The sequence below is a fragment of the Macrosteles quadrilineatus genome, unplaced genomic scaffold (assembly GCF_028750875.1).
Source record: "Macrosteles quadrilineatus isolate MER2022 unplaced genomic scaffold, UCM_ALF_1.0 Scaffold_2__2_contigs__length_208266976, whole genome shotgun sequence".
Classification (NCBI taxonomy): domain Eukaryota; kingdom Metazoa; phylum Arthropoda; class Insecta; order Hemiptera; family Cicadellidae; genus Macrosteles; species Macrosteles quadrilineatus.
The window spans coordinates 189,175,189-189,197,497 of record NW_026542595.1 but is presented as its reverse complement, the minus strand read 5'-3'; the positions used below and the strand labels follow the sequence as shown (position 1 = coordinate 189,197,497).

Below are 22,309 nucleotides of genomic sequence, written 5' to 3'. Positions count from 1 at the left end.
ATATACAAAGTTTATATATTAGGTATGTTGCAGATTTTAATATACACTGTATGCAGGATTATTTGTAATATTATCATATATTATATACTAAAAACGATTCACGTGTCTAGTCAAAGAATACCATTTTGAGTTTAAAGACAAACAATCCAATCAACCACAAAACCAATTCAAGCCACATTAGCTACTCTAACCTAATGAACAAAAGATGTACATCCTTATTACTCATAGTTCATGGTTTATGATACTATGAGTTACCGGTTGAATAAGTCAACGAATACGAAGATTATAACAACCATCAAGTCTACCATCTACCGACGAAACACATCTTAGCTACAACGACTCCACAAAGACACATAGTCAAGTAAACAAAAATTGACATACGAATTCCTAGGTTGTGATAATACATGATTCACATTTGGCAGAGTTCCAGCTAAAGTTGACGAAGATTATTTCAAAACCTCCACCCCACAACAAACACACAAACCCATTAGAGCCAAATTATCTTACAGCCTCTATCATTGTAAGAAAACGTTTTTGCGCTTAACATGTCAAGATCGCAATTGAAATTTCAAACAAATGTGATCACATGACAGTCACTTACTGCGAAACTCCCGCGGAATGTGTGAGTCCAGCCCTCCATTACTGCAGCCGATCAGCTGATCCCTCGCAGGAAGACATCCATCCATCCGTCCCGGAGATCGCAAATAAAATTAAATCAATCGTCACCGGCCGGAATGTGATTTATGTCCGGTTTTTCTCCACCCGCGGACACTGCTTACAGAATCGAACCACGCAACTAATCACATCCTAAGATACGCTGGCGATTGTTCCATTTCATCTCGCAGGACGCGAGACGGCGGTTTTTGCGTTCAGACAGCTGCCTCGTTACGATACTTACCGGACCGACGGTTTTTGCCTCCGAAAAGTCGCGGGTAAATTGGTATTTTGTGTAAATCAGGGAGAGGAGGTATGTAAGAGAGGATAGTGTGAGGAGACTGCTTTGAGAGTGGTGAAGAAAAATAATTCAGGCGATGAAAAATATAGTAAATCCTTATGGAAAGGAGAGAGGTCCGAATCGTCGGGATTTTATTAAATATACTTGGTACAAAGATTTTCATGGGTAGGTTTCGCTGCTAGTACATCGATGAATACATCAATTTTTCATTTAGTCCCAGATTAGCCTCTGAGGGTACCACTTCACTGCAAGGAACATTTGGCAGTAAAAATCATCGTTATTCGGACAAAGTGTTTGACGGCGAAATAAACTAAATTAGGTACAGGAATTAGGTAAATTAGGATTGTTATTAGGTACAGTATATGGTTGTTGAGAATAAAAATGAAGTTTTTATACACGAAATAAGTGTTGTTTTGACAATATTCTTAAGCCCTATTATTAAGCAATGTGAGGCCACAAATAGTACCACCTTGAGGAACATAAAGAAGGACCTTTAGGCAAAGCGTCTAATAAACTGCGTGGGTGAGAGATGACTTGACTAACCACGAAGTAAACACCTTAAAGGGCGTACTTAAAAGTCAACCACTACTGAATAAGGAGAGAACAGTAATTCTAAAAATCTAAAATGAGGATGAACCCCGTATATAAAACCGCACGATAGGAAAATGATATAATGGTCGAGTTGCGAGGGTGTGTGTGTGTATGTGGTCCGGTTGCTGCTCCGGTAGCTGCTCACTTACCATTGATTTACCGGTTATGTCAGATAACATCGGGAGCTAACACGACGCTATTTAAATATGGCGACCGGTCGACAGTAGCGCAGTCTGCCGGCAGATGTATAAATATACAACCGGTGGCGCCCTGGCGGCCGAATGTCTACTTACTCATCTCTACAAGCTACGGTTTCTTGGGAAATCGTGTGTGAATGTATTAGCGCAATCGGTTTGATCAACATGTGGGTTAGATTTATGTTTTGTTGAGTAATTAGTGTTTGGTAGTTACAATACTTCAGTTTCATACTTTTAGAGTTTATCTACATACCGGTATTGTGTAGTTAATAAACGGTTGTGGTATTCTCTTAAATCACATTCATCAAATAGTTTCCGTACATATTCCGCGTTATCACCAGGCTGTACTTAGACATTCGTCCATCGTAAACATTTTAAGCTAAATGCGTGTACTTCGATAACATTTTACGAATGAGGGATATAAGAGGGCCGAATGATGTTTAAAATATGAACATATATATATCCTACACTCTACATTCTGAGGATACACATTTGGAGCCGAAAGTACTAGAAAAATTATCCAAGGCCAGGGACACAGTTGACGGCAAAATCGCCGGACTACAATATTTACATCTAATCTTCCAGCAAAATGGATATAAAACATGTATCTATTCATATTTTATTCCAATAGTAGTAAGGTATCGAAGAACTCATCAAAGACTTCAGAAAGAAGAAGTCGCACTACAGTCTAATTAACTACTTAAATTACTTATTAATTACAGCGTTAGTAAGCCTATAGGAATCACATACTGTATATTTTTATTAGTACGGTTCAATTTTTAAAAGGATGTAGCTCGGTACACAATTTACTGTTAAAAATCCAAAGTCGTATAGTATTCGGTACGTCTAAGCATAAATTAAAGAATTTACCTACGACTGTTTTTTAAAGTAGCTATTTCAGTTCAGTTCTTATAATTGAAAAGTTTCACTTAACAGGTTATAGGTTAGGTTAGGTTTACTTTCATAACAGCATAGTTTTTCTCATAACAACACGGGCAACGGACCAATGAGGTTTAAGGATTTAGAGAAAATAAGTAATATTGTAATGCTTCGAACGTCAACTAATCAGCTGATCAGCTGATCAGTTGACAATTTTAATTGTTGATCCGACTTGTTCCTGTTGATACTCGCGTATTCTTAACCTAAGTTGGTGGAAGTTATGGAAGGTAGATTAAACTGATTTAAAAATGTCAGTGAAAGTGAAGTTAACGAGATGGAAAAGAGAGCACAAACTTTTTATAATATTCTATAATATTCGATGCTGAGATCTAACTGTAAATTAACTGTTTTACTATAATCATTCAGTTGTAAAAAAATGCAATATTTCCCTAATTGTACCTGATCAGTAGCCTATTTATAGTAAGAATGAATGATGCTAGAACCTATTCCCTGAAAAAGGTAACGTATTATTGAACGAAGTTTTACAATCACGTAACAACATGAAATCAGCTGATTAAACAATAAGTCGTTGCATCACTTGCAGTGGCAATGACAATAAACGAAAACATAACCTCTCTAAGAAGTTATGAGTAGTGATTGTTAGTAATTAAAAACCAGATTGTCAGTAATTAAAAAACTGTCGTAGGTAAAGTAGTTTGCGCAATTCGCGTTACAAACTTAACGCAATCGTTGCGTAAAATACTATTATATACTCTTTAAATGGTCTTAGTATAAAACTATTTAGCCCGAAGAAAGAACTAAAACTCAAAATAGAGAGAGGTACTGAATTTTAGCATTATTTTATTGGTACAATATGTATTAAAATGTATACATTTTAATACAATGGGTAAACAATATTCTGGGTTATTATGAATATCACAATTAATAAGTTATTTAGAAAAGAATTTGTTTATATTCATACTTCGATTGTATCCATACAATTCTTCTAAGTATGCAGAGTGTGAATATAGACCTGAGCGAAGATATAACTGATAAAAATATTATAACAGTTGTATTATTTAGCTAATATTCGTGTAACCTTTAACACGGGTACTCATTGAATAAATAAACTCTGGTTATAGCTTGTTTATATGATGTAGCGTAGAACATAGACTGCAATGAAGATTTGAATATGGCTTATAGAATGTGTTAATGAGGACCTTGGGAATGTTGAATGAAGTCTGATGGTGAATCTGAGCTGGGAATGTGATTAATCCAGATTTGGCTGCTAACAATTCATTCATTGGGTGAGTGTATTTTTTTTTCGTTTTTGTGTTCATTCTATGAAAGTTCTTGTGGAATAGTAAAAATTTCTTTTTTAATTCTTTCCAATGGTTCCATATTAGTTTTTAGCCTTTCACCACTCCAAGATGACAAAATATTTAAAATATTTAGTAAATTTCTGACTGAAATATGTTCACCTATTTAGGTAAAGCTGTAAACAATTCAAATTTGTAGGATGTAGATGGAAGTAGGCATATGGCTACAAATCATTGTTATTTGGCCCAACGAATTGTTTAAATAACAAATGACATCCGATCTAACATAGTTCTAATGTTGTTCTGTGCTAATATCATGCAGTTCCACACAAAATGTTCAACTCAGCTCCACGCTTATACCCAAGCAGTTCTGTGCTAATATAGTGTAATTCCACACGAATATTCTACTCAGTTCCACTTTCATACCTAAGTAGTTCTGTGCTAATATTGTGAAATTCCACACGAATATTCTACTCAGTTCCACGCTTATACCCAAGTAGTTCTGTGCTAATATCGTGTAATTCCTACGAATATTCTACTCAGCCCCACGCTTATACCCAAGCAGTTCTGTGCTAATATCGTGTAATTCCTACGAATATTCAACTCAGTTCCACGCTTATACCCAAGCAGTTCTGTGCTAATATCGTGCAATTCGTACCAATATTCAACTCAGTTTCCACGCTTATACCCAAGCAGTTCTGTGCTAATATCATATTGTGAAATTCCACACGAATATTCTACTCAGTTCCACGCTTATACCCAAGCAGTTCTGTGCTAATATCATATTTTGAAATTCCACACGAATATTCTACTCAGTTCCACGCTTATACCCAAGCAGTTCTGTGCTAATATTGTGAAATTCCACACGAATATTCTACTCTCTCAGTTCCATGGTGGAAGTAAATATTTACTTCCACCATGCTCAGTTCCACGCTTATACCCAAGCAGTTCTGAGCTAATATCTTGCAATTCCAAACGAACATTCTACTCAGTTCCACGCTTATACCCAAGCATTTCTGTGCTTATATAGTGTAATTCCACACGAATATTCTACTCAGTTCCACTTTCATACCCAAGCAGTTCTGAGCTAATATCGTGCAATTCCAAACGAATATTCTACTCAGTTCCACTTTCATACCCAAGCAGTTCTGAGCTAATATCTTGCAATTCCACACGAATATTCTACTCAGTTCCACGCTTACCCAAGCATTTCTGTGCTTATGTAGTGTAATTCCTATCCTAAAAATATTCTACTCAGATCCACGCTTATACCCAAGTAGATCTGTGCTGATATCGTGCAATTCCTACGAATATTATACTCAGTTCCACGCTTATACCCAAGCAGTTCTGTGCTAATATTGTGAAATTCCACACGAATATTCTACTCTTTCAGTTCCATGGTGGAAGTAAATATTTACTTCCACCATGCTCAGTTCCACGCTTATACCCAAGTAGTTCTGCGCTAACATCATGAAAGTCCACACGAATATTCTACTCAGACCCACGCGAACACCAAAGTATTTCCCTAGTATCTACGCAGTCTACCACTTCGGCCTCTGCGCAGGTGGCGGTCGCAGACGTCTATCGCTGATTCATTCTCTTAACTGACGTCCAGCATTCCTTCACCTTCCATTCACAATCTACCCATCTTATGGCCTATTGTCCCCTGGAAATAGATTCCGCCGCGGACATCAATTTTGACTGTAATGTTTTACCCATCCGGAATACTTTATCTAATGGTCGGTGAAAATCGGTCGGCGGCCCTGTCCTGTGTCGGCCGGCCTGTCAATCTCCACGTCTGTCCCTGCGTCAGAGTAAATCTGTGGCTCGTCCTTTTTGCGGCAAATCCGCTAAATAAATCCGCCAAGCGGGAGTCGCTGTCTAGGCTGGGTTTGGACTAATGAGTGGCCTTTCATCTCGGGGCCTACCGCAGAACGGCGGCAGGGACAAAGCAGCGGCTAAGTGAAACTCAAGGTGTAGTTAAAGTGGGAATAGTATTCAAGAGTGGAGAAGTGCAGGTAAACTTGTGAATAAAAAATGAGTGTTAGTCCTAGTCAGGGTAGTGTTAGTCTGAAAGTGCCAATACTGGTATAAATACTTAGAAAAATAATAAACATGTGTCAACAAAAACGAACTAAAGATCTTGTTTTTAAGGTGTCATAATTTCGCCAAAGATCTGTACAGAAATCAATAGTCTTTTTCCAAGTTGACGTTTTGACAAAGTCATAAATAGCAAATTGACGAGTCTTGACCAATATAAAGTATCAGTGTTTCAAGTCAGCCTAATACAAATCCAATAAACATTTTCTATAATTTTATTAGTTTATCAGATCATATAAAATCACAAACTAGCTATTTTAAATTCACATTATAATTTTAACTTGTTTGATACACTACAGAATGGCACGAAGCAGTTAGTAATAGATTTGCAATGACAATTTTCGTCCATGTTAAAGGTTACAACAGAGTTTTTTTTACAGAATAATTTAGGTTACTGTATAAACTTGTATTGAACTTATTTACTGAGAAATCTGATATACCTCTCACACTATTCAGTACCAACAACCCGCCTGAAAATATATACAATATGATGTATATACGTACAAAATGCCTATACATAACTCATTTAGTCTTTCTAAATATGCAAATACACAACTCCTAACCAACATTACAAAAAGCTATAAAATTACACATCAAACCTATTATCTACACTTTGAACACTGTCAAAACAGAGTTTCTACGGAGGTCCTTCTGCCGGATGCTGTACCGAGTCTCTCATTAAGACAGGAATGTTAATAAGCCCATAGATCAGGTGGCACCGCCCTCCGCTACCGCGCTACGGCCAACACTGGTAGCTGGTACTGGTACTGGTAACTGGTAATGGTAACTGGTAACTACCCACACAATAGTCTGCTAACTGCGAGGTATGCTGTGAATCTTGTAATCTGCTCATTTTCCGGGTAACAGCTATTATAACGAATTAAGATAGTGAAGGGGGAAATGTGGTAGAAGTAGTACTATAAAAGGATGGAAAAATTATTATTTGGTCTACTGGTTCTTGGGACTGTACTGGAGGTATGCGTTCAAATATCGTAATTTGCAAATATTTTTTTAGCAATGTGATACCATCGTGGTTTAGTGTTTCCCTTATCACTTTTCCACCTTTTAGCAATATGGGTGTCTATAAACATATGTATTTTCCCTGGCGTTTAGGGCACTCCCATTTTGCTAAGGGTATGAAAACAAAAAAAAATTTCTCTCAAACATTAAAATTTTACTCTGAATTTCACTAAAATCCATAAGAAATTTACCCATGGCTTTCTGGGGGAGTATGTGTATGCACGAAGTTATACGTGTATATTTAAGTATTACATATGAATAGGTAAGAATGATTTATCCGTGCTTTTGTCACAAAACATTTTTACAAAACAAATTTACGATGGATGCACTAAACCTTAGAATGTAACAGTTTACAAGAAAAAAAGGGGATTCATTACTTAAGTCCAAAAATCATATTGCTAGGATTATTCCCAATAAATGTTCAGATAAATCAATTGTACTCTAAAATCAATGACGCAGCATTTCACTCATGATAAACATGGATAGCTATATCTTGTCCAATCCTATACTCTAATAAGAGCTACTTCTGTTTTTTTTATTTATTTCAAAATCCAGCTGAAGGATTTAGACTATGGTTTGGAATTGGGGACTTGAATACCTAAAAACCTGATTGTCGAAAGCCATTACCTCAGAAAAACTCATAATTCACTGCAAAATTAAAAATTTTAAATGTTAAAATTAACCTTATGGGTTGCCAAATAACCATATTGGTTTTACAAATAACAAGGAAAAAGTAAACAGCCATCCATAGTATATAAACATTTTGACAAAATATAGTGCAAACGAAAAGTACAATTAAAGTTACAGAAGATTACTCGACATAAGGAAAATAGTTTCCATCGAATACTGATATATTTTACATTGCTCTCTCCTACCAAAACTCAATCCTTCAAAGAATTGTTAGCAAACCTTCGTTAAACGGTGAAATAAGTATTTAAAAATAGTAATATTTATCTTATGTACATGTAAATCCTATACTCTAATACGACAATGACTGTTTGTGGGGTTGCTTGTAAAATTTATCTCGAAATCCAGCCGAAGATTTTAGACTTAATTGTGGAATTAGATCTAAGAACTTGATTGATGAAAGCTACTATCTCAGGAAAACTCGTATTTCGCTACGCAACTCATTTGAAATCTAAAAAATTAGCATGGGCCTTATGGCTTGGCAAGTAACTAAGTTGATTTAACAAAATAACAAGACAAATGTAAACAAAATACTTGTGACGTGCCATTCACAGTACACTAGAAAATAAAAAATACATTTAAGAGGGGAAACACTCAGTAAGAATTATTGAAGAAAGAAAAAACCCAGAAGTAGAAAAAAATTGAACTTATAAAAATATTCAAAGAAAGTTAATTATGTCAGGAATTTTAATTTGCATACAATTATTATTCTGAGCTCCAATGAAAGATCAGAATCTCAATTTCTTCAGAAGTCAGCGCAAACGTGAACAATTAATTGATACCATAATAATTGATAATAAACCTTTTTTCTTTCTTTCTTTAATACTTTCTTCTGTTTTGGGTAACATTATGAAAATTAGGAAATACTTCCAAACTGTTTTTTTTTTTTTTTTTTTATATATATTTCATCTGCTGTCATAGAGGAGCGTAAAACATGAACCATGGGTTTTAATGACTTAACTCAATTAAGATCAAATGTGTTTAATTCTATTTTGTTTTTTTGCTTATCTTAACATAGCAGAGTTTCTGCGATTGAATGGCAATGGAACCTAATTACTTTAATGTTGAACCTAATTAACCACTACCAAGCAATGCTCGGCCCCCGTAACTAAACAAAATACCCTTTGTGTAATTTAGCTTTCAATAAGAGTACTAGAATATTTAACGCTGACTCTTCCGGTAATACCTCAATCCTTAGTCTTTTTATGGGAAATACAAAAATAATAACCCATAATAAGTCATACTTAACATTTTACTTCAAACTCGTTTATGGCCAATTCTCATATACAATGTTTAAATATACATTGAGAATTTGATACATATTAAAGCATTTGATCATACAAATATATATAGCCTAGAAGTTTCGAAAAAATATTTTTACCTTGGGTTTATTACCGCCATTGTATTAAAACACAGTGATTAATAGAATGATATCAAGCTAAAGTATAAGGCCACTTCTTTGAATACGACTTTACCCTAAAATTCATGATTTGCGTTTGGGATCAAAATAAAAATTGTGTTTATTGTATTGAACTGATAATTAATTATTCATCAATCCATCTTTATGGTATTAATGTCGCGAATAAAGCTTATCCAACATCTCTATCTATAAAAGTGGAAGTATATATGTATGTATGTATATACCCTATGTACTCCGAAACCACTCGACAGATTGTAATGAAACTTTCAGGTCTATAATCATTATTCAAGGATGGCTTTTGTAAAGTTTGGTGCAGATCCGTGTAAAGAGCTCTGCCCCAGAGGGTTTTAAGGGGTCCAGACTTTTGTAAATACAAAATAAATATAATTTAAAAGCAGATGTTTGATTTCAACTTTTTTTAGGTTTTAATGAAATCACAACATTCTGTATTAGTAATGATTTAAAAAAGTGCCACAATGTTTGCACAGAATGCAGCAAAGGAAACTATTTTACTTTTGGATAAGTCCAAATACATTAAACCCCAATCGCAGCACACCTGTGCACTCAACAACTTTTAAATTCTCCTCTATTAAATGTGTAAACATAAAAGGTAAAACCCTCTATCAAAGTATCATAAACAATAAAAGGGAAGGCAATGACTTATTTTTATCTTTTGTTCTATACCCACACAATCTGACAATAATTATTAAGTGAATAATAATCGTGCGTGCTCTCTCAGGTATTCAATTGCCTCCAAAACCAACCAAATTACTGTCATTAAAAGAAGGAACTCTAATAATATTAATGCGAAACTTAAATCCTTACCCGCTGTGCAACAGAACCACACTGACGATTTAAAAACTGACACCAAACTTGATCGAAGCAACAATCATCGGTGGTAAGTTTAAAGGAGAAAAATACCCTTTCAATTCAAACTACTACAATTTCCTTTGCGCCTTGCTTTCGCAATCACCGTTATAAGGCACAAGGGCAATCCCTGACTATCGCTGGTTTAAATTTAGAAAATGCATGCTTTTCACACGGACGTTGCGTGCTCACGTGGTGGTAGGTACGCCTAAAAACTAATATATTTATACACCTGATAAAAAAGTGAAAAACATTGTCTATCCACTGACAGTTAATCAAGTAATATAAATATTCTATTTTAGTTTTTGGTATACATTTTATTATTTATCGTAAAGAATAAATTACCATTTAAAATAATAGTTGTTAGCGTGGCAACGCGCGCCGGGTAAACTGCTAGTAAAACATATTATTTGGAATAATTAATTTACGTCAGATTGAGTACAAAGTACTTCAGTCCAAATAAGTATTACTTATGTAAAAAAATATTAAAAACTGCTGAAGCTAAACAAACCAAGAGACAGAAACGTTTGATCCATTGGATAAAAAACGTAGAACATGTATTGGTTTCTATTGTGCCGAAAACAGAAAAACAAAATTTCCCGTCTGAGGTGGATACAATGGAGCGGTGTCTTTACTCTTCAGATAAATCTTTAGATATTCTTCTTGACTTTTTACCCTTTTCGGCCCGCCGCTTTTTCTTCTCCGGTGTAGTTTATTTATAACCCCTTATCTCACCACGTGTGCTGTACACTGTTTAGAGGTTAGTCTGTGTAGCTACCGGTCCTCAAACCTTCCACGGTAGAATTGTATGTATATTGAGAAAAAAAACCGTAATATAAACTTATTCAGCCTACTATAATGCAAACAACTATAAGCCAATCGGAGAAACAACCTTAGTACCTATTTCTCTATTATTATAAAATGTATTTACACCGTACCTTTTTCAACCAGCCATCAGCGATAAGTGGATGTCTTTATTTACAAACATTCCTCTGTTATAAATTGATTTTAATAACGATATAGGTCAAAAGCAATAAAAAGGATATACAAATACACCACAAAAATGCTTGCTTACGAAAACATTGAAGCTAATTTCTTGCAGTAAATAATTAACCAAATTTTAACGAATTTTCTTAAGCTACTGGTTGCCGTTTAAGAAACACCACCGCAATAAAAACCGATTTGAAGACTCCCATAGAAATCTTTCAGACAACTAAATATTTATCCTATAAAGAAGTACAGTATTTGTTATCCTAATCATCAAACATTATGCTGAATATGTAAACCAAACTTTCCTTTAGCTCCACCATAAGAAAATAAATAATTAAGTTGTCTATAATGGCGAGGGTTCATAAGTTATTAATATTTTTCAGCACATCTCTGGTTCGAAATAAAACTCAGAATAAGGTAATTAAACGTAAGTATACAAGTGTTAGTAGAAACTGCACACAAATAAATCATAAAAGCTAATTGTATTGGAAAAAGCGTATGGTAAACTAACTTCACAGCATTTTTCCTGTTTTATTATAGATGGGATTTAATCCAAGAATTTAATTTTTAATACGACTCTCTGCTGCATATACCATAGTTAGAAGTTACTTATTTAATTGTTTTTTACCATATGTATATATATATAAAAAAATGTTTTTGTAAATGAAGTTAAAAGTGTATAAATGATTTTTTTCTGTTATATTACTGTACAGTTGGAATTGTTTTTTGTTAAGGAGAAGGTATTTATGTAGCCAACCAAACAGACGGTCAACATTGACCATTGTTTAATAAGTGTTAGATTTTTATTTTTACCAGTACCTATGTATTTTAATTTATGTGCAAGTTAGTGTTGTATATGTTGCACATATGGAGGTAGACTATTATGTAATTTGTACAATAAAGCACTTTTTTCATTCATTCATTCATTCATTCATTCTGTTTTATTAGCTTTGTATTATAGTCATAGTGCCCAGAGATATCACAAACTAAAAGAAATATGTTGTAATATTTTTGCTTTGTACACTTTAACACTCGGATTTGTCGAATTCGCATTTTGGTATGCCAAACTTTCTTTTTAAAAATTACATGTTACGTTGCCTCAAAGGTAATTTGTTAGTAATTCTATCAATTAATTATCTTACAGTGTTTTATTCAAGCAGGAATTCTCATTTATTCAACCTTTCAAACAACAGTCTTTGAAAACCCTTTACAAGAGCTTCAGCTTCAATGAAAACTGAATCACCTATCCCAGCATACCCAGAATTCTCTAAAATCATACGTCAGCAAGCAATAATCGGTAACTTTTTGACCACAACAATCAAGAAGACTCAGCATCCAACACATGTCATAAACTATATGGAGTCATAGTGGAAAAAGCTGGAACCATCTGACCGATAATGCGATCTGAGAAAAAGCTGTCCGGCTCCTGCGGGCGTCGGCTGCCGTTTACCAATAAACAAAGATGGCGGTGATGTATAAGATTTATCGACTCGATTATTATTAGCCACGCCGATCCCCGAGGCAGAGACTTTGGACTGCTCCAAAGTCGGGTAATGATACCTTAGGCTGATTGATTCTGTAATGAAGGATTGCTGGATGGGGTCCGCGATCTAGCTTCACCTAGAGGCTAAAGGAGAGTTGGGCGAAAAGAGAAAAAGGCGATACCGATTGGTCTGCTTCGGGAATTAGAAAAAGGAGGGAAGTGAGTTATAAGTTTTGAGAAAAGGGTTCATTGCCTATATTTAGAGTTACATAGGTTGAAGAACGCAACCAACATAACGAACTAAAATATGGCCCATACAGGCAAAAAGCTTTCAAATATTGGTCTTCGGGGCAAATGGCCTTTTCGTGGAATTGATAAAAATACTGGGCTAGTTTTTGGTGTCTTGAATTGTGGAACTACTTTCCAAAACACTCTACAGTAATCCACCAATGTTAAAAGTATTTGGCACTTTTGTTTTGAATACTGTACCTAGTTCCACCAAATTGGGAATTCCATGGATGTCAAAGGGCGTAGATAAAAAAAATACTGTACGTGGATAAAATTTCTAAAAAAAATTTGTTCTTTTCTGTTTATTAAAATTTTGGTAAATGGTTTTATTCCACGAGACCTGTTTGTTGGTTACTAGATTTACCATAATTTCAAAAAAAAATCCTCATAGTGCTAATAGTATGGTTAGGAAGTGTGATGGTAAAGGAGTATAGTCAGTAGAGTTACTAGTGTTAAGTTCAAGGCAAGGTTACGGCAAAGTAATTGAGAAATCAAGGGCAATGCCTTGTTGTGGCTAATTAAATAACTTCGCTCGTTGGAACAATTGCATAATTGGCTAAGCCGGAGATGCGGTTGACGGCGCCCACACTCGCGCGCTGGCTCACAACAAAACACAACACAACACAATACAACGATACCGCAAACACAATACATAACATAACTGGTTGAGATGGTGATACAGTCGACAGTACACCACTCGTGCGCTGGCTCACAACAAAACACAACACAACACAATACAACACAATACAACGATACCACAAACACAATTCATAACATAACTGGTTGAGATGGTGATACAGTCGACAGTACACCACACTCGCGCGCTGGTTCACAACAAAACACAACACAACACGATACAACGATACCACAAACACAATACATAACATAACTGGTTGAGATGGGAATGCAGTCGACAGTACACCACACTCGCGCGTTGGCTCACAACAAAACACAACACAACACAATACAACACAATACAACGATACCACAAACACAATTCATAACATAACTGGTTGAGATGGTGATACAGTCGACAGTACACCACACTCGCGCGCTGGTTCACAACAAAACACAACACAACACGATACAACGATACCACAAACACAATACATAACATAACTGGTTGAGATGGTGATGCAGTCGACAGTACACCACACTCGCGCGCTGGCTCACAACAAAACACAACACAACACAACACAACACAATACAACGATACCACAAACACAATACATAAAACTGGTTGAGATGGTGATGCAGTCGACAGTACACCACACTCGCGCGCTGGATCACAACAAAACAAAACACAACACAACACAATACAACGATACCACAAACACAATACATAACATAACTGGTTGAGATGGGGATGCAGTCGACAGTACACCACACTCGTATTCTGGCTCATAATATACAATACAACACAATCCACACAATACATAGAACAAATTCATGACATATATTATTATTCTAGGCTACGATACCCACTAGCTGCTCACAACACAACATTAATACAATACAATGAAATACTATATGATATATGGTTTTAGAAATGCTATGAATTGTTTTATTATTTTTTTTTTATGGGATTTTAGGTATTAAGTTCACTTTGGGTTTAAAGGACAGTCATAAAGTAATCCTGATACTAATTTGTCGGCAAAAATAAATAATTGTTTACTTTATTATCTAGTCTACATGCCAACGTTGACACTAGAAAGATAAGAAATATTCGGAAACGTGTGCCAAAATATCGTCTTACACCTAAGCTTGTATGTTCGCACTGTAAGTGAAGTTTTGCCAAAACAATTTTTTTCTTAAGCTGCAAATGTATGTACCAGGATGTATACAGCTCCTTATTTATTATATAATTATCTTTCAATATACACATTTTCATCATTTAACCCGTTTATAGATACATATTTTTTTATTCCTTCCCCACCCATAGTAATTTTTGTATATTTCAACAGTTGTAATCCTTATTTTTAGTGTTTGAGCCTACAATTGTGTTTAGAATCCTTTGAATACAATTTTGTAGAACTAATTATGTCATTATTGAAAGCTATTGATTAACGTAGCTGTAAATTATTTATTTGTTTAACGAAATAAAAATAAATATTTATTATGCACAGAATAATATATTACACCCCAGGTCCATCGTGAGCCTTCAGATGTTAAGAAAAAGAATGGATTGTTTACAAGAATTAACCTAGATCTGAATCACACTTTTTATAATTCAAATAGTATATAAACAATGTGTATTCAGTTGTGTTTTCGTTTCACATGATGGACGTTGCATTTCATTATAATGGCTGAATCTTGACTATGTTGTTACGAAATTCAAGATATTTGAACAAACCTATAATCCTAAAATATTCTCGAGTGCATAGTGCAGTTTATAGGACTGTAAAATGAATTAGGTAGAATTTAGTGCAGTGGCATTTTTATCCATTTAATATTAGCCAAACTTGGAAATGTTTTCCCATGAATAATAGCTACGCTGGTGAACAAAGCTAATCATTTTGTGGATTTCCAACCAAAGGTTTTAGAAGTTTTCAGTCAACAAATTTTGCCATATTTATTGATGCACAGAAACGATGATAAATAATAAATAAGATATAGTTGAAAATATGAGTAGAAAAGTTAAGTAGAGGATAAAGATATACAACACTATTGATATTGATATTGTGCAGCTGGTTTTAAAGTTTGTAATTAAATACAAACAAGCAAATCCAATTTTTAAAAACCAAAATAATTTTATTTACTTGAGCTATTTTTTCCATTTATGGAATTTGAAAGAGGAGTAACAATAGTAGTAGCCCAAGACTTGTTGTGGTTCATATCAGTTTATCCATGTCAGTCACTAAAGTAATATGAGATACATATGGTAGACATTCATTTTAAATTTTCCTATATAATCAGCAAATATATTAAATGGATGCATAGAACACAAATGCATTATATTACAAACAAAACTTGATTAAATTTACTAAAAGCCTATTATCTCCATGTATAGCAGAATTAAATTAAAGTAGGCTATACAGTATTACAATTTAGAATAGCCTAAATAATCAACACTCAGTGCATTGTAAATATGTCAAAGGGATGTCAGTGAACAATCATTAACAATAACGTCATGTTTGTAGAAAGGTTTATCAAACTCGAGCTTTAAGTTTATAAAACCAAAAACTTTACAAGCATAAATAATATTAAGATAATGTTTAACTGCTCGTATATTAAAAGAGGTTTTCCTTGTTTATGTAACATTAGAAAAATAACAAGAATCTTTGAATATTAGTCAATGCTAGAATATTTATGAGAGTTAATACAAATTTGCCAAGTTAACGTACTAAAGTAATAATTTACAAAGAGTATGTATTTAAAAGCAAAAGTAATAGTAAAGGTAGATTGAACTTCTGACTTTAAATTGTTAAGTCAAGTGCATGTGAAATATGTTTGCATACAAATATTTCAAATTAAAAATAATATATCAACTTATAATCATGAAATATCATTTTTACCTACAACTCATCATAAACCCTAAAACCCCATAACTTGTGGACAATAAAGAACATAAAAAGTTAACAAAGACCAAAGTAAAAGTTTTTATTTATTTCACAAAAATTTTCCAAGTCCCAAACCGCAGTGTCATCCACTAAAATCATGATTGGAGCCAGCTCACCTATTAGATTTCCAAAGGCATACAAATTAAGCCATTATAAACAATGTCACGTGGTCTGTGAACAATAACTAGGCTTACCAGTCAGCTGGTCTGTGACGTCATTGCCCCGCCCTCCAGCGTGCGTGGGCTCGCTCGCACCCTGTCCTGGCGTCGTCTGCTTCTACTCCGGGCTAGACCTGCTCACGACGCGCTCCTCTTCGGTCCGTGGTCTCTCCTTCTGGGACGTCGCTGGAATCGCTACGAACAGGTGATTCGAGTTGCGTGGAAGGTAAAAAAACATGTTTGACACAGTTCTTTCACAGCTCCCGCGTAATCTCTGGACGTTTTTTGAGGTTAGAAACTTTATTTTTTTCGTTGTCCAAATCAGAAACGAAAAAATAATGTTTTGAAAACCTTCAAAACACGTGACTCACACGTTTTACCTTCCGCGATCGTTTCCGGGGGAACTTACGCAGAACTTGAAATTTTGACCGTACATAACCTCAAACTGGCCAACATGGTGGTCCAAATGGCGGGAACGACGCCACGCGGCCACGTCGCAAAACTATTGCACTATTTCCCTCCAAAAGCGTCAGCCATTGTGTGAAACACGTCCTGAACTGTGTGGTGCCGGCGTGGAACTGACTCCCGGACTCAGCTAGCAGGGCTAGACAGCCTTTGCATGTTAAAAAGGACTTGTGTATGCAAAAGTATGAATGAGATACAGTAGAGGACGCGCATTAGCAATTGTAATAAGGCGGGAGAGAGAGAGAGGGAGCGCGCAGACACTGGCTGCATACTAGAGTGAGAGCGGAGAGCGCCGCGGAGTTCAATGGACCAACGTATCACCTGTTATGTTCTACAACCTTGCCGCGTTGATTATAATTTTGTAATTGAATTGATAAATTGTAAGCAATGTGCTCAGTATTTCTAGCGATTCGTTGAGTGTATTGTTTTCACGTTAGTAAATAATCTGTGTTTTTGTTTATTTATGTAAATTAGATTTACTAACAGCCTCAATGAGTTGAAAAGAAGCTTTAAAAAAAAACGAAGATCTTAAGTTAAAAATTCACGGTCGTGTCAGATAATAAAATAATAAAAACAAAAACAGCTACATAAACAAAAAACCCTTAACTTATTACTAAAAATAAAATTGTATTCTTATCAAGTAAAATCTAGCGTTATTTCTTCATCCTATAATTTTTTTCCTAGTTGACCAAATATTAAGGTACGTAAAAAAAATAATTGATTGTTTTGTTTATAATTGTTGAATTATTGTTTCAGATTATTGGGAAAATGTAATGGAACATTTTTTTAGTTAGTCTTATCACAATGAGGTAAATTTAATTAAAAAGTAACTACCAACACAGCATATCCTTGGTGCTTATGTATATATTATAAGGGGTAGAAAGGTAGTGTAAGTGAAACTATAATTGCTATGTAAATGCTCCCTTCCACCGTATCTTTCCAACTTTAAAACTACTTAAATAAATCACAATGGAAATTTTGATAACAATTAATTACAGTCCCACGCAATAACAAAACAGTAATCACAAAGATGTAAAACATTACTTCAAAGAAGAGAAAAACGTTTAGTGTTCATAAACACACCTTTGAAAGTAACGCATTCTTGAAATTTTAAAACATGTAAGCTTTTTGCAGTGTCTAAACTATGGTCAGCAGAGAGATTATCACGTCACCCTTCAAATCTTCTATGGATACTAAGTTCTTGGATCTCGAATAACATCTATTCTGAACCCACATATAATTTCTACCAATTAATGATCCTATACAACAAAAGGTTGACGTTCTATTTTATAGTAACAAACCCATAGTGATGGCAGTTTTCTTATAACGTAACAAAATCCAATGGTGATTAAAAAAACAAGTTGGTATTGATTACAGAAAAAACTTAGAACGTAACACGTTCCTTGATTGAAAGGCTTTCGAAAGCTCAAACCCGAAACCGAATTCTAAACCCGATATAAGGATTTCCGCCTGATGCGATCTCCAAATCCCCAAAAGCGGGATGACTTTGAGATGCGTCGATCTCGAGCAATCCATCTCCGTTGTTAATAGCTGATAATCCGACAGACACACCGACGTATTCACATTCCTCACAGATGGTAGAAATCCTCCATCAGATTAGGGGTTCATTAGTAGAACTGATTTAGGGGACGACTCCGCCACTTAATTGACCAGCCAACACCTGAACAAGAAACTGGAAGTATAGTGAAGTTGTTTCAAGTTTGGGCTTGACAAAACGGTGTGTAGATTCCATGATCGAGAAAAATGAAAGAAGAAATCGTCTGTAGGGTGAAGGACGTCTTAATCTGTTCGTTGGATAGTTCAATATCTGGTTCTGTTTCGTAATGATTTTTGGACTAAATTGGGCTAGGATTCCGTTTGTTGAGATATCAGCAATTTATTGCGTCTCGAAGTAGAACGCTTGGACAGTGTTTTAGAATGATATAGTGTTAGTTATATTGGCGGGATCTTGTTTCAGTCTTACCTAACCAACTTTCAAGTTTAGATACTGGTAGTGCATTACGTAATCGAATAATGAAGCCCCCTAAAAAAATGATTTCTCTCTATCAGCAATTTATGGTTTTCAAAAGAGTTTTCAATAAACATTGCATGCATTTTTTAGTTCAATTAGATCAAATAAACAAGTTTCCAGTCGGGTACCACTGCTACTGTCGGAGCACATGAAAAGAGCCCGAAATGTTAATCCCCAAAAAGGTTCACAAATCTTAAGCATGGAAAGAGCCCGAGTCTCCACAGGTACCTGAGGAAGAGGACGCTGACTCGTGTTCTGAAATAGTGTTGTGTTTGGTTGGGTTAGGTTAGGTTAAGTTAGGTTAGGTTAGGTTAGGTTAGATAAACAGACTATTTCTTTTAGTAATGTAAATATCTTTTAATAATCTGTATTTTAATAATGTATCTTTTAACAGTATATCTTTTAATATCGTAAATAAATTCATGTATTTCAACTGTGTTAATGGTTCTTCCTCCTTTGAATACCCGTTGTGAAAGTTCTAGGAAGAGTCTGGGCTCTTTTCGCACCGTCCTGGGAGGGACCTTGGAGGTCCGGGCGCTTTTCAAGCGTCTGCCTGAGTTTTTGGGCTCTTTTCATGTGCGCCCGCTACTGTAACTCCAAATGACCATTACAAATTTCGACTTGAAGGCATTCACCAACTCTGTTAAGAAAACAATCACACTTTTATCTTCAATTAAGAAATTCACACAGCTATTATCCACTCAACGTGTATTCCTGGCCGTACACCACTGGTTCAATATTCCAAATTTGTTTTCATCGTCAGTTCACGTCAACGCCTCCACTGACTCGGACCGCAATGCCCCCTTTGTGGGGGTGTCATCTCCCTACGTGACAAATCAGCCCCACGGGGCCTCAAACACTATCGATCCCCTAAGTGAATCTTTTATTATGTATTTATGTTAACGAACTCATGACGTCACAGAGGCCCCACCTAATTAGATTCTATGTGGATCATTTTCGGCACAAAACAGCGCTGGGGTCCTCCCCCTCGACGCTGCGGGACCCCAATGATACGTGTTGGCTATTGGGGAAAACTATCGGCTAATTTATATGTGATATATGGACTAGTGGGAAAATATCACACATATGGCAACAATCTAATGGAAGTATTCAATGAAGTAAATTCTTTATCGCTTTCAATATTGCTGAAGTCACAACCAGGATACATCTAGTAATTTAAGTTGGGACTAGTTCCGAATGATTCTCTTGACTTAAAATACTGATACTCAGAAAATGAGTCATACAGTGTACGATTGCTACTTACCAGCATTACACGTAAGACAGGTAAAACAACTTTTATAGTTACATTAACAAGAATATATTTGCCTTTTAAATTATAAGATCGATGTTTCTGTAAATGTTTTTTACCAGTTAGGCTATATTTATAACTGACTCAGACCACTTTACAACACATATAATAATTTTTGACTCACATCTTATTGGTTACTTAATGGTGCTATAAGCTCTATATACCCTTAGCCAGATTACTCTAAAACAGTTTAGAAACTTAAAAAATGAATTATGGGAGTACAGTATTGTTGACTGGTCTTAATTTGGAAAGATCATTGTTAAAAATGAAAATTGAATGTGTAGCCTATTTTATGAGAAAAATCTCAAATAATTGTTTCAACCAGCTTTCTGCTATAAATAGTTCAGTAACAAAACTTTTTTTGTTATATGATATCAAATATAAAATTGAGTGCGACCTTTGAACCACCAACTTCTCTCAATGTTTATTTAAATTAAACATTAAAAACTATGCTTGAAAGCTATTCAACCCGTTTGGATATAGAAATATTAAGTGGAGTACATTATTAGCTTAACCTATATAGTTTGGTAATTAATCAAACAACATTTCAACGTATTGGACTTTTGTAGTTTTTTTGACTAATCTCATCAAAATGATGAGCCAGACAGTCAATGGAGAATGAAGAGGTAACCATCGCCTGTAAACCATCCTGCGTCACAACAGTGAGTTTATGTACGATAAAACTGGTGTAAAACTAACCATCAAACCAGACACTGGCCCTCTTGTTATGGCTGCGAGACTGGAGTGGACTGGACTGGACTGAGATGAGGTTGCGAATAAGTAGGATTAGTCTGAGAATCTTTATGTACGTTTTGCAGACTGACGAACTGAGGATGATATTGTAACAATTCAATTTTGACTATTAGGTGTTTTAATGACAGGTCTACAATAAATAAACAAATTTAAACAAATCATGAGTTTAAATACTGTATTCGTATTTTTCATGTATATGTCATATAAAATATCCCAGGAAAAGGTTCTTTTATTTCCATACTTTAATAATGGGCTTTATGGTTTCACAATTTTGAATTTGACATTGAATAGTCGTATAGTTTCTTTAATGTTAAGGCCAAATCAGTTCTAAACATTGAAAATTCTTATTTTGTTCATTTTCCCCTTTTTTACCTTTTCTGGTGTATTTCGATAATATCGATAGTTGGTGTGTTGTGTGTTTGTAAATTGTCTATGTACAGGTAGTTTATTGGGAGCCTAAACAAGTATGTACAGTAAACACAAAATTATTTAAGTTACCAGATTTTACAAGTAATACTTTTAACTTCCAAACCAATAATGATTGAAAATATGACATAGTATACTACGGAAAATTCATACATTGTCAATATCATTTCTACCACAATCGAGAAACGATTCTCCATCACACACAGTGTGTTTGATTTCATAAGTGAATATATTTATTTATTCAAGGTGATAAATGCACTTAATGTTATGATTTAGTTTTGAAATTCAAAATACATGTACAGTGGAAGGATATTGGCAGTATACTCTATTCATGTATACACACTTTATAATTTGTGTCGACATAGGGTCGATATATACTACCTCTTTTCAGGTGGCGTATTTATAAAATTAATATTAAGTTAACGTCAACAAGTAATAACCATGTAAGAATAAAAATATGAAAGAAATGTTACCATTTCACAATTATTCTTACCATTAATCCTAACTTCCTAACAAATGATTAAGTCCCAAGGGAAAGGCACAACCACTAAGTTACCACACAGACACGAATGTGTGGTTGCATGTGTATGTGAGTGTATGTATTAACGTGTACGTGCGTTTGTGAGGGTTGTTGCGGTGGGGGTGAGACAAACACTGCCCGCTGAATCATCATTTTTAATGCCTTCTTCAAACAAGTTCACCTATCTGCATACTCTAACTCTCCCTAGGCTGCTGATGTGGGAAAACTTTTAAATTTGAAATTGTTTATTCTTTCTATTCAGAAAATATAGGTGGTTGTTAGTTTATATT

At 34.9% G+C, this 22,309-nt stretch overlaps 1 long non-coding RNA gene across 1 annotated transcript in view; it reads right to left on the bottom strand.

The window, feature by feature from the left end:
• LOC128987527 (uncharacterized) overlaps positions 1-17,080 on the bottom strand; it is a 97,492-nt gene extending 80,412 nt beyond the window's left edge. Inside the window, exon 1 of the long non-coding RNA XR_008490246.1 lies at positions 16,551-17,080. This is a non-coding gene — a long non-coding RNA (uncharacterized LOC128987527). The remainder of the gene's footprint in view (positions 1-16,550) is intronic.
• Positions 17,081-22,309: the final 5,229 nt, after the last annotated feature.